At 44.9% G+C, this 25,544-nt stretch overlaps 1 long non-coding RNA gene and 1 pseudogene across 1 annotated transcript; one reads left to right on the forward strand and one right to left on the reverse strand.

The window, feature by feature from the left end:
• LOC129379799 (translation initiation factor eIF-2B subunit alpha-like) overlaps positions 1–25,544 on the reverse strand; it is a 31,714-nt pseudogene that overhangs the window by 2,480 nt on the left and 3,690 nt on the right.
• LOC129379804 (uncharacterized) lies at positions 23,871–24,774 on the forward strand. The gene is made up of 3 exons (XR_008608240.1): positions 23,871–23,982; positions 24,493–24,661; positions 24,764–24,774. It is a non-coding gene; the product is annotated as an uncharacterized LOC129379804 (long non-coding RNA).

The following is a 25,544-nucleotide window of genomic DNA, read 5'->3' on the forward strand; positions in this document are numbered from 1 at the left end:
TACAACAAAATACACACAAAAACATAATTCAGTTTAAGTCAGTTTAAAAAAAATTGCAATATGTAGCATAAAAGCATCATTTGTAGCAAAGGTTGCATCTGCAGTTAAAAAAAATACTGTCTAATAATGTTCTTTTTTTTAAATTCATGGTTAGCAAATGGTGATTAATATATATATTTTTAACAGACTTTAAGCCAATGGAAGCCAGGCAACATCGCAGCATCCTCAGATTGTGACTTGGTTAGCTGAAGGTTTTTGGAACGGCTCATTTTCCAGACACCAAAACAGGTTGTTGCTAGGTAATGAAAGAGCGAGTCAGCTGAGAGGTTGAGCGGCTGAAGACTTTACTCTGCCTTCATCCCCCAGAATGCTGTGCGGTTCTGGATTGGTGTTTCGTGAATAATCTATGAATTGAACATTAAACTTTCTATGAGACGTATTATTGTTGATAACACCTGTGTATTGCGATATGTGCATCACTGATTTATACTCTTAGGATGTGCTCTTGTATTGTAGAAGCTTCAAAGTGAGATTTGACTCATTTGAGTTGAGTAGAGGATCAATATGATGGCATATTATGATTTGAGTTCCTCCCACTGATAAAGTGATCAATTTCTTACCCATTTCCATTCGTCGTAATTTATTGACCAGAGTCGCATCTATGCTGATTGGTCTATATTTAACTTGGAATGAATTGCTAGTAAAATATTCTGTAAGGGTAACCCTGTTGTACTAATCCTAATACTGCATGATACCGGAGTGCAATATTCATATCGCAATTGACTGTTTGGAGTAGTAAGTGTTGCTTCACCAGTTGGACGGTCTATTGGCAGGAGACGCTCTAATCAGATAGAGATGACGTTGCACAAAATGCTTAATTTCACAGGTCGATGGAAGCGCAGATTAGGAAAAATATAGACAGTCGCTGTATTATCGCAAGAGTGAGAGACCACAGGCTGCGGGTTAAAGATCACAAGTACATCTCTCTCCTCATAGAGAAGAAAAAGACGTAGCAGCGATGGATAGTGGTGTTACATGGGTCAACTTTTCACTACTTCACTTTTTTCCCTGTCATTTTTTTTTAAACCTTCCATAAAAATTGAACATTACTGAAAATTTCTTTGAGATTCTAGGCGAGTGGGCCTTTATTTGAGTGTTGTTGTGCTTTTGTGGATATACAATGGTAATAAAAATTGTCAAAAAAGAATTTACCACATATCTGCCCCATACAGAGCTTCATAAGCCTGACGGGCCTCCAGGCTTTACTCCCCCACCAGGCTGCATTGTTTTTATTCATTTGTTGTACACCAGTAACTGTGATGGCAAACAAAGACGGGTTAACAAGCCTCTCGTTAGTGAAACTGTTGGAAGCACAATGGCAACATCGTATGCCAGTATGCGCATATATAGGGAGCCAGAGGTCAGGAGTTTTTATTTTACACAATTTGAGTTGTTTTTGTTTAACTCAAACACAGCAGCGCCTCCTACCACCAGCCTTAGCAAGTTTTCTGGGTGAAACTGCACCCTTTCATTATTTCTTACCCAGATATTGTTCTCTCTTCAGATAACTGGGCCTGATGGTAAACAGATTTACAAAGGAGACAGAGAGTCGAGTGGGAAATACTCCGTGGCTGCACACATGGACGGAACCTACAGGTTCTGCTTCAGCAACAAGATGTCCACCATGACGCCCAAGATCGTCATGTTCACCATCGACATCGGAGAGGCGCCGAAAGGCCAGGACATGGACGGAAGGTACTCAGATCGGCCACGTCTGAGTACACGGCCCGTTTTATGTGATGCTGTTTCTATTTTAAAGATTTTCTCGTTTGAATTTTTTTTTGACTTTACTTTGGGTAAATTTCCCTCCTTTATAGGTGGTGACAGCTGGGATGGTAGGAAAAAAAGAAAGGCAGAATAAGTGAAAACTGTCATATTAAATTTGGGATGCACTGTGGAGTTTTCTCTAACCAGTCTTGTTTTGATATTATAAACTAATATTAGATGTTGTTTGCAACAGATGCGGCCTTAATGTTGTTTTTTTAACTGTTTGCACTGAGTATCAGAGAAATGGTGTGCTATGAAAAAGTATCTGCTTCTTTTATGGATTTCAGCAGGTTTAGCTCGTCTTTCTTGGTTACTGAAGAGCATCAGACAGAAATGAACCGATGAACATGCAGTGTCAGTTTAAGGTTACTTTGCAGCATCTCAATCCACTTTAAGCGCACACAGTGACCCAACTGCTCAGCAACCTTCCATTTTGTTTGGGTTGAACCTGCTGCATAACATCCCAAACACTTGATTATTTCAAGATTTTTCATTTAGAGAGAAGAAAGAAAAATTATGGTTTCTGCACATCATTCATGTCTTAAAACGGCAAAGCAGCTCCAGACCATCATACTACCACTACCATGCTTCACTGTTTGTATGGTTCACTTTTCTGAAAAGTGGGGCAACTTTCCCCAAAAAAAGTTCCACTAGAGAGACATTAGGGGCAGGGTCTCGTCAAGTCCCATTTTGACAGGTCCCCTTTGACCTAATTCCCCCCCCCCCCCCTCCTCCTCCTCCCCCCCCCTCCTCTCCTCCTCCTCCTCCTCCCCCCCCCCTCCTCCTCCTCCTCCTCCTCCTCCTATTGATTTTTATCTTTTAAAGAGTAATACCAATACAACAACAGTTATTTAATCAAGAAAAATGTATATAATTATATACTATGTCTACTGAAGTTGAAATAGATTTGGAATGGAGATGTTGCTTCTGATTCTGCGACTGGTGTACAACTGTGGTTTGAGCTGTGGGGGGTGATCAAATATAGGGTACGGGCTGTGAAATCCATATGGTCTGTGTGTTAGGTTTTTTCTGTTTTCTCTGCTGAATTCAGAAAATGTCGTATATCTGACTTTCTTTTTAAGAGTAATACAGCACCCAACAACAACAACAATAATTATTTAACCAAGTAAAAAAAATGTATATAATTATGTAGTGAAGTTGAAATAGATTTGGAAATGGAGATGTTTCTTCTGATTCTGTGTCTTTATTCAGCCAGACATAGAATTGGAGGTCCGAGCTGCGATACGCAGAGGCTTGCTTGCTTGCTTGCAAGTAGGTGCGAACTTTGCTGGATACAGACAGAATGATAAATTAGCCACCTCGGGGATGGGAATTCAGAGCGATACAGAATGACAAATTAGCTAGCTCATGAACCCCCCGCTGATCCTTGGTTCATGAAGGGGGCAAACAGAGCGACATCTGGTTTTGTTTGTTTTTTTTTTTTTTCTCAGTTTATCGCTCTTCTCTAAAAGAGTTTTTCTCAGGACCTCCCTCCCTATAGCTCGGTGTTCAGATTACATCCCTCCCCCTCCGTATCTGTCATGAGTCTGAATGAGCCAATAGAAAGAGAGAGGGTTTGGTCTTTTAGTATTTTCTTCTATAAGTAATGCTAAGGGGGCGGGGGGAAAAATGGAGTGCTCTACTTGTAACAGTCGGTTCTAGTAGAAGTCTACAATGAATGGGAATAAACGAGTTCATTCTGCTGTTGAGGATAGTGAATCTATCACCCCTCCATCATCTTTTTCAACCCCAAAGGAGGACATTTCAAAAAAAAACCGGTCGATATCTTCGAGATAATGGCTAACACCCCGGTAGTGAGTAAGCATGGCTTGCTGAACAACAACAACAAACTAATGTGTATGAGGTACCGATAGCTGTGAATCCTAACCTGCAGCCTGTTAATGGTCATCCTACAAGCTCACCTTCATCAGCTGATGCGTCACCTGATGCAAACAACCTCTGAAATACCGGATAAAGAGAAGTATTGACGAGCGGGACATCTCTCCTGTGTGAGACCCCTGTATCTATCTATGACAACTCGAGGAAGGGGCGGATGCCCCCGGAAATCGACCTATTTTTATGTCGTGTACAGAAGCCTGTATGGACGACCCTTAAAGAAGAATGGTCTTTGGAACCTCATGGACTGTGGGGGTCGTGGGGATACGTATTCCGATATGAAACTGGGGAGCTTCTCTTCTACCAGCTGGATAAGGAAGAGGAACTTGCATCTTTATCAAATACCTGCAGTTTGACGTATAATGACTGGACAGTTCTAAGACTGGCAGTTCCCGTGCCAACGAGGACATGGAATTACGGCGCTCAGAGGAAAACTACGACGGATGCCGAGCCTCAATCTGGGAAAAAAAAAGAAGAAGAGACAGCGCTTCCCTACGACACTGAAATTGGAAGGGGAGGAGTTCTCTTCAGCGCTATTTGGGAATCGAAAGCTACTGAATCCGGTCGGTGGTCGTTCAGGGCGAGCAGGAGGACAGGTGAGAGGGAAAATTCTCCGGAAATGTTTGTATTAGAGGCTTACAATTTGGACTGTGGGGTGTTCAGAACCATGCTAGCTCTCCCATATGATGCCTGGTCTGAGAAAATGATAAAAGTCGGGGATAGAATCTCCAATCTGTTTCGGGATTCTCGCAGCTGGCTCGATATTCTATCAGTTAAGAAAACGCTGTCGTTTCCAGTCCACCCCGTACCTCTAAGACGCGTCCTCTTCTAAGGACCCGCCCCCCCCCTATATATACATAGGGAAGGCTTGCACGGGGTTTCAGATGCTAGACCTCAAGAATGCAGCAAGCTGGATATTCAGGACTTTGGGGGTCACATACGGCGCGGGGGACGCGTGTTATTCGACAGACAGCATGTTCTACCCGCCGTCTCCTGGGAGTTACACCACCATGGGTGGCTATCACATGCCATCATCTCCTGTGTATTATGCTTCTTCTTCTACGGATTCCTCCCCAGCTCTGTCTCCTAGTCATTTTCTGCCTGCAAGTACCTTCGATCTAGAGAGCTACCGTCTATTTCCGCCGGCTGCTGCTGCTGCTGCTCCTGCGGGTGGCTCTGGAGATCCACCCGCGGGCTCTGGAGATCCTGCTACCGGCTCTGCTGGCTCTGCTGCCGCGGACGCCTCAGGAGAGCCAGCTACCGGGTCTGGCGACTACTCCCAACCTGCAGCACCTGCTATGGAACATTCTGGTACCTGCTACAGCGAACCCCCGCCTTCTCCCATGGAGCAAGAAGATGAAATTGACGGGTGGGTACAGAGCACGCTAATTGCTAATGTAAAAACAGCCGTGCTACATCTATTCAACTTGATTTGTGTGAAATATATCAAAGAAATTTGTCACGGGTGCCGGATTGATCACCCATCCCAGAGACAGCATATATGCCTAGAAATTCCTGAGGAAGATTTCTATCAGCTCAACTTTCATATCATGAAACAACGACTTCTAACCCGCGCTTCATACCGGCTGTACAGGAGCTCCTGACCCGGCGGCGCATTCTGGCAGAGGACGCAAAAGTGAAGGTGATTGCAGAGACTGTTTTACATGAGCTGAAATCAGCAAACAGAATCCAAACCGCAATTAATGAGATGTATCAAAAAATGGAGGATGATGAAAACAGTCTCTGCAATCACCTTCACTTTTGCGTCCTCTGCCAGAATGCGCCGCCGGGTCAGGAGCTCCTGTACAGCCGGTATGAAGCGCGGGGTTAGAAGTCGTTGCTTCATGGTATGAAAGTTGAGCTGATAGAAATCTTCCTCAGGAATTTCTAGGCATATATGCTGTCTCTGGGATGGGTGATCAATCCGGCACCCGTGACAAATTTCTTTGATATATTTCACACAAATCAAGTTGAATAGATGTAGCACGGCTGTTTTTACATTAGCAATTAGCGTGCTCTGTACCCACCCGTCAATTTCATCTTCTTGCTCCATGGGAGAAGGCGGGGGTTCGCTGTAGCAGGTACCAGAATGTTCCATAGCAGGTGCTGCAGGTTGGGAGTAGTCGCCAGACCCAGTAGCTGGCTCTCCTGAGGCGTCCGCAGCAGCAGAGCCAGCAGAGCCAGCAGAGCCGGTAGCAGGATCTCCAGAGCCCGCGGGTGGATCTCCAGAGCCACCCGCAGGAGCAGCAGCAGCAGCCGGCGGAAATAGACGGTAGCTCTCTAGATCGAAGGTACTTGCAGGCAGAAATGACTAGGAGACAGAGCTGGGGAGGAATCCGTAGAAGAAGAACCATAATACACAGGAGATGATGGCATGTGATAGCCACCCATGGTGGTGTAACTCCCAGGAGACGGCGGGTAGAACATGCTGTCTGTCGAATAACACGCGTCCCCCGCGCCGTATGTTGACCCCAAAGTCCTGAATATCCAGCTTGCTGCATTCTTGAGGTCTAGCATCTGAAACCCCGTGCAAGCCTTCCCTATGTATATATAGGGGGGGCGGGTCCTTAGAAGAGGACGCGTCTTAGAGGTACGGGGTGGACTGGAAACGACAGCGTTTTCTTAACTGATAGAATATCGAGCCAGCTGCGAGAATCCCGAAACAGATTGGAGATTCTATCCCGACTTTTATCATTTTCTCAGACCAGGCATCATATGGGAGAGCTAGCATGGTTCTGAACACCCCACAGTCCAAATTGTAAGCCTCTAATACAAACATTTCCAGAGAATTTTCCCTCTCACCTCTCCTCTTGCTCGCCCTGAACGACCACCGACCGGATTCAGTAGCTTTCGATTCCCAAATAGCGCTGAAGAGAACTCCTCCCCTTCCAATTTCAGTGTCGGTAGGGAAGCGCTGTCTCTTCTTCTTCTTCTTTTTTCCAGATTGAGGCTCGGCATCCGTCGTAGTTTCCTCCTCTGAGCGCCGTAATTCCATGTCCTCGTTGGCACGGGGAACTGCCAGTCTTAGAACTGTCCAGTCATTATACGTCAAACTGCAGGTATTTGATAAAGATGCAAGTTCCTCTTCCTTATCCAGCTGTAGAAGAGAAGCTCCCCAGTTTCATATCGGAATACGTATCCCCACGACCCCCACAGTCCATGAGGTTCCAAAGACCATTCTTCTTTAAGGGTCGTCCATACAGGCTTCTGTACACGACATAAAAAATAGGTCGATTTCCGGGGGGCATCCGCCCCCTTCCTCGAGTTGTCATAGATAGATACAGGGGTCTCACACAGGAGAGATGTCCCGCTCGTCAATACTTCTCTTTTATCCGGTATTTCAGAGGTTGTTGCATCAGGTGATGCATCAGCTGATGAAGGTGAGCTTGTAGGATGACCATTAACAGGCTGCAGGTTAGGATTCACAGCTATCGGTACCTCATACACATTAGTTTGTTGTTGTTGTTCAGCAAGCCATGCCTTACTCACTACCGGGGTGTTAGCCATTATCTCGAAGATATCGACCGGTTTTTTTTTTTTGAAACGTCCTCCTTTGGGGTTGAAAAAGATGATGGAGGGGTGATAGATTCACTATCCTCAACAGCAGAATGAACTCGTTTATTCCCATTCATTGTAGACTTCTACTAGAACCGACTGTTACAAGTAGAGCACTCCATTTTTCCCCCCCGCCCCCTTAGCATTACTTATAGAAGAAAATACTAAAAGACCAAACCCTCTCTCTTCTATTGGCTCATTCAGACTCATGACAGATACGGAGGGGGAGGGATGTAATCTGAACACCGAGCTATAGGGAGGGAGGTCCTGAGAAAAACTCTTTTAGAGAAAGAGCGATAAACTGAGAAAAAAAACAAAAAACAAACAAAAACCAGATGTCGCTCTGGTTTGCCCCTTCATGAACCAAGGATCAGCGGGGGGTTCATGAGCTAGCTAATTTGTCATTCTGTATCGCTCTGAATTCCATCCCCGAGGTGGCTAATTTATCATTCTGTCTGTATCCAGCAAAGTTCGCACCTACTTGCAAGCAAGCAAGCAAGCCTCTGCGTATCGCAGCTCGGACCTCCAATTCTATGTCTGGCTGAATAAAGACACAGAATCAGAAGAAACATCTCCATTTCCAAATCTATTTCAACTTCACTACATAATTATATACATTTTTTTACTTGGTTAAATAATTATTGTTGTTGTTGTTGGGTGCTGTATTACTCTTAAAAAGAAAGTCAGATATACGACATTTTCTGAATTCAGCAGAGAGAAAACAGAAAAAACCTAACACACAGACCATATGGATTTCACAGCCCGTACCCTATATTTGATCAACCCCCCACAGCTCAGACCACAGTTGTACACCAGTCGCAGAATCAGAAGCAACATCTCCATTCAAAATCTATTTCAACTTCAGTAGACATAGTATATAATTATATACATTTTTCTTGATTAAATAACTGTTGTTGTTGGTATTACTCTTTAAAAAGATAAAAATCAATAGGAGGAGGAGGAGGAGGAGGAGGAGGGGAAGGGGGGGGGAGGGGGGGGGAGGAGAAGGAGGAGGAGGAGGAGGGGGGGGGGGGAGGAGGAGGAGGAGGAGGAGGGGGGGGGGGGGGGAGGAGGAGGAGGGAGGGGGGGGGGGAGGAGGAGGAGGAAGGGGGGGGGGGAATTAGGTCAAAGGGGACCTGTCAAAATGGGACTTGACGAGACCCTGCCCCTAATGTCTCTCTTCCACTTTCACCTTGTCTGTCCATTTTCTTCAGGTTATCCAAGTGTGACTTTTATATATATATTTTAAAGTTTGACAGCAATCATTTAAATGCGAGTCAGATGAAATCCATAAGCAGAGCAAATACTCCTCCACAGAACTGTAGTTGTAAAGGAATCGTGTCTCGGATGCAAGACGTTTTTTTGCAGTAAGCGTAGAAGCCTGACGCACGTCCTCTGCACGCGTCGTCCTTCTGGGTTTAACGGCTCGCTCGCTGCTCGTTTCAGCTCATCAAAACAAGCTGGAGGAGATGATCAACGAGCTCGCCGTCGCTATGACGGCGGTGAAGCACGAGCAGGAGTACATGGAGGTCCGTGAGAGGATACACAGAGCGGGTAAGGACGCAAACCCAGCAACCGTTTGTTCTGATAAAGCGGAGTAAAATTTATCCTCACATCCTGTCTGCTGTGTTTTTTTTTTTGTTTGTTTGTTTTTGTCCTTCTAGTTAACGACAACACAAACAGCAGAGTGGTCCTGTGGTCCTTCTTCGAAGCCCTCGTTCTGGTGGCCATGACACTCGGACAGATTTACTACTTGAAGAGATTTTTGAAGTGCGACGAGTGGTGTAGTTCCCTCCATCCATCCATCCATCCCTGTGTGTCCTCCACAGTTTTTTTTTGTTTGTTTTTCTCCTCCAACACCAAGACAGTTATTTCCACACTGAGAGACAAGACTGGCCATTTTGAGAAAGCCAAACATGATTTGATCTGATGAATATTTTTCGTTGTTGCTGCTCTGTTTTGCTTAATTCCCTCTTTAATTGTATGTTGGAAACATATGGCCAAAAGAGTTCCTCCTTGTAGACGTCGGATTCTTTCTTCTTTCTTTCTCTTTTGGGTTGCCAGGTTTTGGTCGAGGTTTGATTAAAGTCTAGTTAAGCGCCGGTTTCTAGGCAGGAAAGCATTCACTGGCGCAAATGGCCGAGGTTTCTGCAAGCGCAACGCAAGAAAAAATGTCAGAAACGCCTGAGCGGAGTCACCACAGGGGGGGATGTAGGATTTCAATTGGAATGCAGCATCTGGGAGGTGGAGGGTTGTTCGTAAGGGTCAAAGTTCACCATTTCCACTCATGTTTTGAAGTGTTAAGGATTCATCTTGCAGCTGGTCTTTCTAAAAAAATAAAAAATGAGATAACCTCTACCACTGTTATTGGATTGAAAGTGGAATGCCAAGGGGAACTCAGTGGACATTTCATGGAGGTTCGTCTCTGCCCCGTGTATTTAACTAAATCAACCAGACCACTTGTTCACATGTCTAGTACGTTTTACAGTTTAAAACTCGACTGTCGTTGAGGGTCAGATTTTAACTGAGCTATTTGGATGATAGCTCCGAAACAAAAGTGAATGAAATCTGAAATCCATATTAAATGTTGACTGAGGGCGGGGTCGAAAGGGGGCGGTTGGGAGTTTGTACACTTAATATATTTGTTTGGGCTTAGTTGCTTTTAGAATTGTCGTCAGGTTTTGGGTTTCACAACAATATGCCATGTTTAGTTTCTGGAGCATGTTGAGTGCCACGCAGCCGTCAGAGCGCCGCCGTGTAATTCCTACGGTCCCTGAATGCTGCGTGGAACCAAACGTGCTTCAGTTTTGTATTAAAACAGTTTTGGCGACCTCAGCCTGCTCTGGACACAGTGTCTCCTTTTGTTTTTGTAATTGCAACAACAACCTGCTTCATGGGTCTGTACAAATGAAGGATGGCTTTCTGTGAACAAATCCCCCAGGTTTCATAATAAAGCAAATATTCTGTACGACTTTTTGTCTCGTTAAAACATCTTTGAGCAGCAGATGTCTAGGACGAAAGATTTGCCTTTGTTTAGGGATGTGCCTAAAAGACCGAACAACAACACAGCAACAACCCATTATTAATCAAGAATCTAATTGGATCAAACTGTGTCATTGCCATCATGTGGGCACAATGCAAAGCAGCTGTAGTATATTTTCCCCAATAGGAATAAAGTTGCCTTTTCTGCTGCTGATGGTCTGGAGGGCTGAGTTGATCTGAGACTAGCTGTTAAACAGATCAGAGGAGAGGTCAAAGGTTATGCAGTTATGAAATAAGCTAATTTGCTGCCATTTTACTAATTAAGCCCTAATAAAATCTTAACATTGAGAACAAGTTGGCTGCAGACTGATTTATAGAACAAAAAGCTCAAAGGGGTTTAACTATATAATTTTTGATGTTTGCACATCTGAGATCTAGAACAATAAATCTGGTCTCCCTCTAACAGATTCACTGATATTTAAACATGTTAAACGTCTGTCTAGGGCCCCATATTACTTTGAGCCAACCTGCATCTCTGGAATCTACCTGAATCCCCGTTGTCCCCTATGTCAGCCCCGATTCTTTGGGGACATTTTGATTCATTTAATTGCGGCATGTTTGGCTTTATGCTGCGGTTCTAATTATTGCTGCAGTATTTTCTCTGACGTTTATTTCATAACCTCTAAATGCTCTGGGCCGAAACTTCCTTTAACACTTGAGGTTCTGCAGTGTCTTCTATTTACAGCCGTTCACTTCCAGGCCAGATCCCATCAGCAGCGGCTTTTACCCACCTGGCAGAAACATTAAGGAGAAGCAGAGCCAACAGTCAGCAGGAGGTACCGGGTGGTACACTATAATTATATTACAGAAGCTAAATTAGGGAAAATCAAATGTTTTTTTTGCCATTGGTGACGTACAGACAGGAGGAACATGCTCCAGTTAGTGAGAGGTGATCAACTTGAGGCTCAACTCTCTGCTGCCTCACCAGCTTCGCTTCCGGCAATTTAAATGGGAAAATACGAAAATTCAGCAATTTTGAAGAAAAAAAAAATCAGAATTGGTCAAGCCAAATGAAAAATAGGTACTTATAGTACAAACCTCGGGGTGAAAAAGCAATGTTAATTATATATTTCCATGATTTAATGATCGCAGGTCGCTGATTCACAATTAGTATCGAGTAACTGGCTTATCAAATTAATATTTTCATCAACCCAGTTTCACAGCAGTAATGATTTATGTAGCTGCTGATGAAATTTAGCTGATTTGTCTGGATGTTTTCCTAACTGAAAAAAATACAACACAACAACAGATGTATACACCCTGGTTTGCTGAACAGATGATTTGGGAAAATATTCCACATGAAAGTTATTTTTAAATTTTTTTAAGAGTTTTTTAAACTCTTAATCAGATTAATTTTTACTATTTGATTAAAGACAGTAAGTGTCAAAACATTTAAACCTCCTGCTGCAGAATTTAAAAGCCCATTATATTATTATTATTATTTATGTGCATATTTTTATAGAGAAAAAAAAACTCCAAGGGAATCTTGTCCAGATCAGAACAAAGCGCTTTACTGACATCTACTGGTGAAAAAACATATGGCGCCCTTAACATTCCTTCTGCTTAAATCCCTTTCTTGCCGACTGTTGAATTTCTTTTGAACACTCGCAAACAAGAGCAAAATTACTACCTGTTCCTGTGACCTTTTAACACCTAGATAAGTTACAGCGTGTTTTACAGGGACACATTTCAGAAACAGCAAATTAAGTTTCAATCCTAAAATTGTCATCGGACATTTCATATATGATATGATAAAATATCACTGACTCAATAGGAATTCATATTTTCATTGATTAATGGTGTAGATGTTTTTTTCCTAGTTTCACAATATAAAATAGAAAATGAAAATTGTTTTTATTCAAACTTCAGACGTTTTTCAGTTGTTCTGCTGGAGCGGGGAAACGTGACATCACGTTCCTCTGTGACATCACGTTCCTCTGTGACATCATAGAGCTGCATTCTTGAATTCCAGGGAACAGCAGGAAAATCAATCATTTGTTGAAGGCTCTCCTATCGACATTGCTTGTCTGCGATTTGTTTGGACAATGGACAACGAACAATATCTGGAGCTGGAGGCTCAACTTGCAGAGCACGAGCTTGAAAAACAACAGGAAGTTTGAGAAAATGGAGAACGAAATTTTGAAATTGCGAGAGGAATACAAGTATCTAAGGCAAAAAATAAAACATCTCAAAAAAGGGGGAGGATAGAGAGTTGAACATGGACAAGGAGCTGGATGAAGACGTGCCAGTGCAGAAGACATCTTTCTTAAAATGTTTTGCCCTAGGCTTCGGAATAGGGATTGCCTGTATTGCTGTACTCGAGACCGGTCTTGCACTTGGACCCCGGGGAAACAATATTTGCACCATCATGTGCAAATATTGATGGTCTCCGGTACAGAGGACTCAGGACTCAGAGGCTGGTCAGGATAGCAGCAGGAAGGAGACGCCGGGGAGACCTGTAGGGACGCTGGGAAAATCGGTAGGGACGCCGGGGAAACCTGTAGAGACCCCGGGGAAACCTGTAGGGACCCGGGGGAAACCTGTAGGGACCCAGGAGGAAACCTGTAGGGACCCAGGGGGAAACCTGGAGGGACGCAGGGGAGACCTGGAGGGACCCCGGGGAGACCTGTAGGGAGCCGGGGAATCCTGTAGGGAGCCCGGGGAAACCTGTAGGGACCCCGGGGAAACCTGTAGGGACCCTGGGAAAACCTGTAGGGACCCCGGGGAAACCTGTAGGGACCCCGGGGAAACCTGTAGGGACCCTGGGGAAACCTGTAGGGACCCCGGGGAAACCTGTAGGGACCCAGGGGGAAACCTGTAGGGACCGCAGGGGAACCTGTAGGGACCCCAGGGGAAACCTGTACGGACCCGGGGAAACCTGTAGGGACCCCGGGGAAACCTGTAGGGACCCCGGGGAAACCTGTAGGGAGCCCGGGGAAACCTGTAGGGACCCTGGGGAAACCTGTAGGGACCCAGGGGGAAACCTGTAGGGACCCAGGGGGAAACCTGTAGGGACCCCAGGGGAACCTGTAGGGACCCTGGGGAAACCTGTACGGACCCCGGGGAAACCTGTAGGGACCCGGGGAAACCTGTAGGGAGCCCGGGGAAACCTGTAGGGACCCTGGGGAAACCTGTAGGGACCCGGGGAAACCTGTAGGGACCCCGGGGAAACCTGTAGGGACCCGGGAAAACCTGTAGGGACCCTGGGGAAACCTGTAGGGACCCCGGGGAAACCTGTAGGGAACCCGGGGAAACCTGTAGGGACCCGGGGGAAACCTGTAGAGACCCTGGGGAAACCTGTAGGGACGCAGGGGAGACCTGTAGGGACCCCGGGGAAACCTGTAGGGACACCGGGGAAACCTGTAGGGACCCTGGGGAAACCTGTAGGGAGCCTGGGGAAACCTGAACGGACGCCAGGGAGACCTGTAGGGACCCCAGGGAAACATGTAGGGACCCCGGGGAGACCTGTAGGGACCCCGGGGGAGACATGTAGGGACGCTGGGGAAACCTGGAGGGACGCCGGGAAAATCTGGAGGGACGCCAGGAAAACCTGTAGGGACCCCGGGGAGACCTGGAGGGACGCAGGGGAGACCTGGAGGGACGCCGGGAAAACCTGTAGGGACCCCGGGGAAATCTGTAGGGACCCCGGGGAAACCTGTAGGGACCCCGGGGAAACCTGTAGGGACCCCGGGGAAACCTGTAGGGAGCCCGGGGAAACCTGTAGGGAGCCCGGGGAAACCTGTAGGGAGCCCGGGGAAACCTGTAGGGACCCTGGGGAAACCTGTAGGGACCCAGGGGGAAACCTGTAGGGACCCCAGGGGAACCTGTAGGGACCCCGGGGAAACCTGTACGGACCCGGGGAAACCTGTAGGGACCCCGGGGAAACCTGTAGGGACCCTGGGGAAACCTGTAGGGACCCCGGGGAAACCTGTAGGGAGCCCGGGGAAACCTGTAGGGACCCGGGGGAAACCTGTAGGGACCCTGGGGAAACCTGTAGGGACGCAGGGGAGACCTGGAGGGACGACGGGGAAACCTGTAGGGACCCCGGGGAAACCTGTAGGGACACCGGGGAAACCTGTAGGGACCCTGGGGAAACCTGTAGGGAGCCTGGGGAAACCTGAACGGACGCCAGGGAGACCTGTAGGGACCCCAGGGAAACATGTAGGGACCCCGGGGAGACCTGTAGGGACCCGGGGAGACATGTAGGGACGCTGGGGAAACCTGGAGGGACGCCGGGAAAATCTGGAGGGACGCCAGGAAAACCTGTAGGGACCCCGGGGAGACCTGGAGGGACGCAGGGGAGACTGGAGGGACGCCGGGAAAACCTGTAGGGACCCGGGGAAATCTGTAGGGACCCCGGGGAAACCTGTAGGGACCCGGGGAAACCTGTAGGGAGCCCGGGGAAACCTGTAGGGACCCTGGGGAAACCTGTAGGGACCCAGGAGGAAACCTGTAGGGACCCAGGAGGAAACCTGTAGGGACGAAGGGGAGACCTGGAGGGACCCTGGGGAAACCTGTAGGGAGCCGGGGAAACCTGTAGGGAGCCCGGGGAAACCTGTAGGGACCCTGGGAAAATCTGTAGGGACTCCGGGGAAACTTGTAGGGACCCCGGGGGAACTGTAGGGCCCCCGAGGAAACCTGTAGGGACCCCGGGGAAACCTGTAGGGACCTCGGGGAAACCTGTAGGGACCCCGGGGAAACCTGTAGGGACCCCGGGGAAACCTGTAGGGAGCCCGGGGAAACCTGTAGGGACCCCGGGGAAACCTGTAGGGACCCTGGGGAAACCTGTAGGGACCCCGGGGGAACCTGTAGGGACCCTGGGGAAACCTGTACGGACCCGGGGAAACCTGTAGGGACCCCGGGGAAACCTGTAGGGAGCCCGGGGAAACCTGTAGGGACCCTGGGGAAACCTGTAGGGACCCCGGAGAAACCTGTAGGGAACCCGGGGAAACCTGTAGGGACCGGGGGAAACCTGTAGGGACCCTGGGGAAACCTGTAGGGACGCAGGGGAGACCTGGAGGGACCCAGGGGGAAACTGTAGGGACGCAGGGGAGACCTGGAGGGACGACGGGGAAACCTGTAGGGACCCCGGGGAAACCTGTAGGGACCCCGGGGAAACCTGTAGGGACACCGGGGAAACCTGTAGGGACCCTGGGGAAACCTGTAGGGAGCCTGGGGAAACCTGAACGGACGCCAGGGAGACCTGGAGGGACCCCGGGGAGACATGTAGGGACGCTGGGGAAACCTGGAGGGACGCCGGGAAAATCTGGAGGGACGCCAGGAAAACCTGGAGGGACCCCGGGGAGACCTGGAGGGACGCAGGGGAGACCTGGAGGGACGCCGGGAAAACCTGTAGGGACGCCGGGGAGACTGGAGGGACGCGGGAAAACCTGTAGGGACGCCGGGGAGACCTGGAGGGACGCCGGGAAAACCTGTAGGGACGCCGGGGAGACCTGGAGGGACGCCGGGAAAATCTGGAGGGACGCCAGGGAGACTGGAGGGACGCCGGGAAAACCTGTAGGGACGCTGGGCAGATCAAGGTCAGAAGATGGTGATGGTGAGCTTGCTTCTACTCTTCCCATGATGGCCAGTCATCCTGAGACAGAAGCCGAAAACTTTTCAGAAGTAAATGTGTTTTGTTTTAAAATTTTATTGCTTCTGTACATGATTTGTTTGCATTTTTAAAAATAACGTTACACCAATGTAATGAATGTCATGAAGTTCCTAAATTAGATACTTACATATCTAAATTATTACTATGTCTTTTCAAACTCTTGGTTGTCTTATGAAGAAATATGACAACTAAAATGTACTGTTCTAATTCATGTTATATTCCAGGCTCACAAACAGCTGTAGTACACATGATCCCTTCAACAGAAAATTATGCACTACCGTCTTCCACTGGAGATGTAGGACATCCCAAAGACTAGGTATGCACATATCCGCTGTGCCATAGTCATAGATGACCTTCTTAAGTTGTTCATAGACAAAAGCATAATGGAATCAGAATTAAGAATGGAATTTAATCATGAAATGGCTGTGGACGACAGTGGAGTGTCAAGGGACATGTATACAGCTTTCTGGGAGCAGTTCTTGGAGCTCTGTGAAGGGGAGGAGGAGAGGGTGCCAAAACTCAGACCAGACTTTTCCAAAGAGAGGTGATATGCAGTAAGCCGAATTTGGGCCAAAGGACTCATTGATTATGGCATATTTCCAGTCAGGTTGTCCAAGACATTCATAGTTGCTCTGTACTTGGTCTTCAAGCAGTAGAAGAAGACAAACGCATGAATAAGTTTCTCTAGATCTGGCTGAGACATTAGTCCTCTAATCCTGGAGATGTTCTTCAGGTGGTAGAAGGCTGATTTTGTTACTGTCTTTATGTGGCTCTGGTCTTTATGTGGCTCCGAGTCCATCACTACTCCCAGGTTTCGGCCTGATCGCTAGTTTTTAGTTGTAATAACTGAAGCTGTGCATTGACTCTAGATCGTTCCTCTTTAGGTCCAAAAATAATGACTTCAGTTTTATTTTTGTTCAGTTGGAGAAGGTTTTGGCACATCCACACATTTATCTGTTCTAAACATTTATTCAGTGATTGGATGGGTTCAGAGTCACCTGGTGACATCGTAATGTAGAGCTGTGTGTCATCTGCATAGTTATGGTACTTAATATTATTTCCTGTTATAACCTGAGCTAGTGGGAGAATATAAATATTAAATAAGAGGGGTCCTAGGATTGAACCTTGGGGTACCAAGGCTCCCAAGGTTTTTTTTTTTTTTTTTTTTTTTTTTTTTTTCTTTTTTCTCCCTTTTTTTTTCCCTTTTTCCACTTTCCGTCTTCTTTCCCTTTCTTCCCCCTTCCCTTTGACACGGAATTTAAGCGCCTGTTACCGCCGGACTCCGCCGTCCGTTTAACCACGGGTATTCGCGGGCCCCGTTGCCCACAACAGGAAAAAAAAAAAAAAAAAAAATTACATACATATCCACAAAATCAAATTCATACATATTACATTTCAAATGCAACTCTAAACAGGTGCGTTTTTACTTGAGATTTGAAGGAAGTCAGGGTTTCCGCTGTTTTACAGTTTTCTGGAAGTTTGTTCCAAAGTTTTGGTGCATAGATGCTGAAAGCTGCTTTCTCTCTCTGGTTCTGGTTCTGGATGCAGAGCAGACCAGAACCAGAAGACCTGAGAGGTCTGGAAGGTTGATACAACAACAGCAGATCTTTGATGTATTGTGGTGCTAAACCATTCAGTGATTTGTAAACTAACAACAGTATTTTAAAATCTATTCTTGAGCTACAGGGAGCCAGTGGAGGGACTTTAAAACTGGTGTTATGTGCTATATCTTCCTGGTTCTAGTGAGAACGCGAGCAGCAGCGTTGGATCAGTTGCAGCTGTTTGATTGATTTGTTGGACAGGCCTGTGAAGATGCTGTTGCAATAATCAATGCGACTAAAGACAAACGCATGAATGAGTTTCTCTAGATCTGGCTGAGACATTAGTCCTCTAATCCTGGAGATGTTCTTCAGGTGATAGAAGGCCGATTTTGTTACTGTCTTTATGTGGCTCTGGAGGTTCAAGTCCGAGTCCATCACTACTCCAGGTTTCGGGCCTGATCACTAGTTTTTAGTTGTGATAACTGAAGCTGTGCATTGACTCTAGATCGTTCCTCTTTAGGTCCAAAAATAATGACTTCAGTTTTATTTTTGTTCAGTTGGAGAAAGTTTGGCACATCCACACATTTATCTGTTCTAAAAATTTATTCAGTGATTGGATGGGTTCAGAGTCACCTGGTGACATCGTAATGTAGAGCTGTGTGTCATCCGCATAGTTGTGGTAGCTATATATTTCCTGTTATGACCTGAGCTAGTGGGAGAATATAAATATTAAATAAGAGGGGTCCTAGGATTGAACCTTGGGGTACCCCACATGTGACCTTTGACCTCTTTGATGAGAAGTTTCCAATTGAAACAAAGAAATCCCTGTTCTTTATGTAGGATTCAAACCAGTCGAGCACCGAAACCAGAGAGTCCAACCCAACTTTCAAGTCGATTCAGTAATATGTCATGGTCGACAGTGTCAAAAGCTGCACTGAGGTCCAACAGAAACCAGCACCGTGGTTCTCCCACAGTCCGTATTTATATGGATATCATTGAATACTTTTACGAGGGCAGTCTCCGTGCTGTGGTGAGCACGAAAACCAGACTGGAAAGTGTCAAAGCAGTTGGTCATCATGAGGAAACTATTTAATGTTTACACACAGTTTTTTCAATAACTTTGCTGATGAATGGGAGATTGAGATTGGCCTGTAATTCTGCAATAGTGATTTGTCCAGGTTGTTCTTTTTTAACAGTGGTTTGATGATGCTGTTTTCAAGGCCTGGGGGAAAACACCTGATGTAAGCGATGAGTTACTATTTGGATCAGATCAGTAGCAATAACAGGCAGGACTTTCTTAAAGAAATGTGTGGGTAGGACATCCAGACAGCAGGAGCTTGAACTTAATTGACTTATAATTTCTTCTAGAGTTTTATAATTAAGTAGTTGAAAAGGGTCATTTTTTCTGTATTTGTTTTGTTTTGGTACAGCAATGGTTCTGGCTTTGAAGTTGATGTGCAGATTAATCCTCTGATTTTTTGGATTTTCTCTGAAAAGAAGCTGGAAAACCTGTTCCAGGCAGCATTAGATTGGAGTTCATGTGGTAACGTCACAGGAGGGTTTGTGAGCCTGTCAACTGTTGCAAATAAAGTTCGAGCATTATTGATGTTTTTGTTATGACATCTGCAAAGAAAGCCTCCCTTGCATGTTTTAGTGTTAAGTGATAGTTACGTAGTTTTTCTTTGTAGATGTCATGATGAACATGAAGTTGAGTTTTACGCCATTATCGTTCTGCCCTGCGGCAGACTTGTCTTGCAGACCGAACTATTTGTGCATTTCTCCATGGAGATTTCTTTCTACCAGTCAAAACCTTTACTTTAAATGGGGGCAATGGAATTAATGATATATGAGACTTTAGACTGAAAATCATCTAACAACTGATCTACATCATTACAGCTTAAGGGTGAGGAGGAAGAATAGATTTGATTAAATGTTTCTGTTGTGTTTTCTGTGAAAGAACGTTTGTGACAGTAGCTGTTTGTCCAAGTGGGTCAAAGAATAAAGAACCTTCAAGATAACAGCAAAGTGATCCGACAGGGCGACATCAGTTACAGAGACATTGGAAATAGTCACACCCTTACTGATAACCAGGTCCAGTGTGTGTCCTGGAGTGTGTGTTGCTTGTTGACATGTTGTGTTAAACCAAAATTTTCTAAAATATCAGAGAGCTTTTTTGCTCCTCTGTTTCGGGTTTGTCCACATGAATGTTAAAATCACCAACAATTATTAAACAATCAAAATCAATGCATATGAGAGATAAAAAGATCATTCAAGTCAGTCAAGAAATTTCCACATATGCTGGAGTTTTGTATAAAGTTAGTGTCAAAGTTCGTTTGAAGCCTTTAACCTGAATTCCAAGATACTCAAAAGATGTGAAATGACCGAAAGAGATTTACTACAGTTTATGGTATTTTTAAATATAGAATCCACGCCTCCTCCTTTTTTATGTTTTCTATTCTCACTTAAAAAATTGTAGTCAGGAGGCGCTGATTCAATGAGTACAATTTGGTCATTATCGTCATTCAACCATGTTTCTGTCAGAAACATAACATCAACATTATACTCAGTGATGAAATCATTAATTAATAGAGCTTTAGCACAGAGTGATCTGGTATTTAAAAGTGCTATTTTAAGTGACTTGGAGGCAAAAGATTTTCAGTCTGAGGTTCCTTTAGGCAGGGGATCAGCCTGAGGTTCAAATTAGGACCGCTGTATTTCATATTTCTATTTTTGGAACCCTAACATGGCAGGCTCTTTCCAGTCAATACTCACAGTAATCCTCTAATGGCATCTCTCAGTAACATGTACAGTTTCACAGAATCATATGGATCTGATGGTGTCATTAGACCATATTCTGCCATTAAAAACATTGCAAATGTCATACACAGCAGAATCACATGGTATGGTATGCCGAAAAGTGCATGCATCTCTACACAGTTGAATCTGTTCTACTTCAAAAGGAGTGAGGAAGTCTGTAGTTCTGTACAGTTCAGGTAGGGCATACATCACATTGGGCCGACCGCTGGGAACGTGCAAGTTTTAGATGGCCTGATGTGGTGTGTATTCCATAGTTGTGCTGTGTCATCCAGCTCATCCTGTAACATAAAACAGAAAAAATTGAGTACATTTTGTTAACCTCAGCTATAAAAAGGATTAGGCATAGTCACTGTTTTATGTCATAATACAAAATAATGTTTATTTAGGTTGTACTGACTATTTGTCCAAAACTCAAATTCAAAAGTAACAAAACGAAGACTAAAAGGTGAATTCAACTCAAATAGTGCAAATGGTGCATCATGGATTCTACAAAAGGTCAAAATGCAGTTCTTGTTTTATTCCACTATTCAGACAAAACAAGTAACAGGCCTCACAGGATTCCACTATTCTTTCAGTCTGATTCCTACACCTGTTGTTTTTATGAACTGGCTGACCGATTGGATAGACTGACTGATGACTAACTGAATAGACTGGTAAAAAACCTTTTGACCACCCACGTGCATAATGTGCTAGTTCAAATCTGTACTGTGTAACACCCATGTCCCAAAATTTAATTAATTAACTTAAATGAACCAGCAAACTTATTTTAAATAAACTGAACAAAAATTTTAATTATAAATCAACTAGAAAATAAGGAAGAAATAAAAATTAACTAAATCTAAATAAGATTTAAACTAAGAAAAGAGAAACAGCTCCTATAAAGTACTTTCAGACTTGCTGTTTAGAACTGTCATTCATACAATTACAGTTGTTACCGAGTTATAGAAATACATTGTGACATTTCTTAGATGAATTGATTTTAAAGATTACTTTGGTATCTTGTAACAGTTTGACTTTTGACACAGTAGAAACTTAATGCATATTTAAACGCCTGCTATTGGGTTAAAATTCGTTCACTTTTGATTTGGTTTTAAAAAATGATAGCCAATGAAATTGAATGTATCTTCATTATAATAGAGGTTTAAATGCAGCTGTCAAAATGCTCCTTGTTGCTGCTGTAGTGTAAAATCTCACACTATAACAGCAAGTAACCTGCTCTTTCGTGTTATGACATTAAGGTAGAAAAAGTAACCAGTGCATTTTCAGCACCACAGATGTGTGAACAGTGACCACGAAAGAACAACTGGAGAATCGCTTTGTTTCATGATATTATAATTTACACATATAAACACAAAGACATCTACTTCTCTTGTAGAAACATATCACTTTCGTTTATGGGTGTGCCACCGTCGTGCGTTATTTCCAATTTTCAGTGTGATAAAAGTATGCACCTACGTCACAAAATTGAGCGTTCGCTTGACATTCAAGTATTGTACGAACAAAATACTAGACAGTGAACGCCACAAATAACCAGATACCATTAATGTTGATTTTAATGTCCATGCCTTTCAAGCTTTCTTCTTCCAAAGTATCATCCATCATATAAATATTACATTTGATTCAGTTAACTCACCTGTATGAGTCCCATGCAGCAAAACTGTAGAATGCTTTTGTCCAGAATCCCCCATCAAAGAATCCATTGTTTCTGATGTCAGCAAACAAGGACAACCAGAACTCCATACACTCCACGCGCAGAAAGCGCACCAATATTCAATCCTTTGATTTGCAGTGCTTGCTTCTTCAAGGTAACTTTCAAGAGGGTCGTTGGGCTGAGTGGGAATGAGGAATCTCTGAAAGTCTCTGACATAAACATTTTTGTACCAAGATCCCCTCTAAACAACTCTCGGAACACCCTCCCAAACGCTTTAGCTTCAGTGTAATACCCTCCTACCAACTTGGGATCACTACTTGTGTATGCATTGAGCCAGATAATCTTCGTGAAAATCCACCGATGCTTCCGTTAATACAAAAGCCAAATGGCTTCAGTTTATTATAAGAGTCAATGTGCCAAATAAAGTTCGGACCCTTTGAGAAGTAGTTTCTTTTTGAAGACGTCTGGCTTGTTTTGAGGACACTCTGCTGGATCTAATTCTCTCATGATCAGACGGACATCCTCCTTCCTTACACAAAGTCCATGTTGCCTGCATTTGGCATACATCCAACGATATTCGTGAAGCTGTCCAGAGGACTGAAGTTCTCTCTGACGAATTCCACCAGACTTGCCAAGTTAGCAAAATAGTAGCGACGAGTGTGTCCTCGTGCACTAAGTATTCTTTTCAAATGTCGCATACTGTTGTGACACCATGCTTTTGGCAAGCAGAGACTGAATATTCTTATATTGCAGGCCAATTTCAAAATAAAAAATTCACAAACTCACACACGAGTGCCACTGTCTGCTCCACTGTCATCTTCGTCTTGTTCTGGAACGCTGCCTCAACTTTTTCATTTTGAGAGGGACACAAAAGTTTGCGAGGGGACGCAAAAGAAAAAAAATCCCCATGTCCCCTAGGGGGCTCCGTAACAACGAGAGACTAAGACAGAAAAAACTAATGTAAGCACATACAAACACAGAACATCCATCCATCGATCCATCCATTTTCTGAGCACCCTTCTCCCTATCGGGGTCGGGAGGTGCTGGCGCCTATCTTCCGCTGCGTCCCGGGCAAGAGGTGGGGTCCACCCTGGACAGGTCGCCAGTCTGTCGCAGGGCAACACAAAGACAAACAGGACAAACAACCATGCACACACACACTGACACCTAAGGAGAATTTTGAAAGAACAATTAACCTGACAGTCATGTTTTTGGACTGTGGGAGGAAGCCGGAGAACCCGGAGAGAACCCAGCATGCACAGGGAGAACATGCAAACTCCTGCAGAAAGACCCCGGGCGGAAATCGAACACAAGACTGTCTTGCTGCAAGGAAACAGCGCTACCCACTGCGCCACTGTGCAGCCAATAAAATTAAATCAATACAATATGGAATAAGGCCCTATTCCTTATGGATGGATGGATGGATGGATGGATGGATGGATGGATGGATGGATGGATGGATGGATGGATGGATGGATGGATGGATGGATGGATGGATGGATGGATGGATGGATGGATGGATGGATGGATGGATGGATGGATGGATGGATGGATGGATGGATGGATGGATGGATGGATGGATGGATGGATGGATGGATGGATGGATGGATGGATGGATGGATGGATGATGGATGGATGGATGGATGGATGGATGGATGGATGGATGGATGGATGGATGGATGGATGGATGGATGGATGGATGGATGGATGGATGGATGGATAGATAGATAGATAGATAGATAGATAGATAGATAGATAGATAGATAGATAGATAGATAGATAGATAGATAGATAGATAGATAGATAGATAGATAGATATGTTGCAGAATGAATTATTTTATTGGCTTAAACATTAAAACAATGTTACTTTTCTAACTACTTGGCTCCAACCATTTTTCCCTGTCTGCTCTTTTTTTTCCATCAGTGCTTTTGTGCATCGATGCGGGAGAACGGCGCGTATCGGTAACCATGGCAACGCCCTCGTCTTCCTGCTGCCAATGGAGGAACCCTATGTCAACTTCTTGTCCATCAACCAGAAGGTGAGTCTGAAGTTGGGTCCTTCAGCGGTGTTCATAGCCGTCAGCAACAAGACCTTTTGGATCGGCCATGCAGGCGTTCATAATCTGATAATCTGATGATGGATGGTTCACAATAGTTGTCTAGAACTCATCAGATTATCAGCTCTAACATTACTCAGCATGAAGTCACTCAGAGGAGGATCAGAGCTACTGTGATATGAAATCCTCAGAAATCAAATCCTGAGTGAGAGTAAAGCAGTTTTTTTTCCCTTTTTCTCTTGCTAATGGTGATCTGCTACCCTTTGAGGACATGGGAAATTTTCTGTATTTATTTTTGCAATCTCTTGCAATAAATTACCAAATTCAACCTGTTCTATTTTGTATACACAAATGTCTATTTAAAATTGCAATTGCAAAAATGTTTTATTTCTGTTGCATTTCGTGATGTTAAAGTTCACTCAAAGAAACCAGAACCGGTTGATAATCGGTGCAAAGTGATTGGGTTAACAGTGTTGCTTGTGACCTGACCAGTGCCCGCTGCAGAAGATGTCTCCTATAAAGGACGTGGTGGACGTGACGCCCAAGGTGAAGGCCATGGCCCTGGCCGACCGCGCCATGTTCGACAAAGGCATGAGGGCCTTTGTGTCGTACGTCCAGGCTTACGCCAAACACGAATGCAGCCTCATCTTCAGAGTAAAAGGTGACAAATCCTCAAAGCCAACTGTATGTATTTTTTTTTTATTATCCCCAAACAAAACAAAGAAAATGAAACCTTCTCGTGTTTTTTTTCTTTTTCTGTTAGATCTGGATTTTTGTGTCCCTGGCCAAAGGCTTCGCGCTGCTCCGCCTGCCGAAGATGCCCGAGCTGAAGGGGAAAACGTTTCCCGACTTCGTGGAGACGACGGTGGACACGGACAGCATCCGCTACAAGGACAAAAACCGACAGAAGCAGAGGCAGAAGATGCTGGCCGAGCAGAAAAACAAAGAGAAGACGGAGCTTCCCAAGAAGAACTTTGTCAAGAACAAGGCCTGGTCCAAGCAGAAGACCAAGAAGGAGCGCAAGAAAAAACGCGGCGCCAAAAGGAAACACGACGAGGTAAACTCTGTTTGGGGGATAAATGAAACATTAAAGCTGCAGTGTGCAACTTTTATTAATATATATATATTTATATAGACATATTTCTTTGACATATCTGTTGAAACTACTAATCTCCAGCTACCATAGTCTGTCATGAATGCTAAGGCTAGTTAGCATGGCCACTCGATAAAGTTTTCCTTTAACAGTAAGGTGTTTCTCCACCATTAGCACATTTAGCAGTGCGTTCACGACATTGATTGGCAGCGCTAGGACCCTCCTCCTGGCTGCGATTGTTTGTTTTTGACCAGGAACGTTTCATTTCTTCAGACGGCCATAACAGCTCAGGGAGGAAGTGGACTAGATCGATCTCACTTCATAGTGACAGTTTCAGCAAATCTGTAAAAAATATACTCTTCATAAACGTTAAGTACTGCAGTTTCGTTCTCATGCTTCTGTTCTGCCTCTGCAGGACTCCGACATGGACGAAGAATACATGAAGGAGCTT

This window comes from Poeciliopsis prolifica, unplaced genomic scaffold (assembly GCF_027474105.1).
Source record: "Poeciliopsis prolifica strain line A6 unplaced genomic scaffold, Auburn_PproV2 SCAFFOLD061, whole genome shotgun sequence".
Taxonomy (NCBI): Eukaryota; Metazoa; Chordata; class Actinopteri; order Cyprinodontiformes; family Poeciliidae; genus Poeciliopsis; species Poeciliopsis prolifica.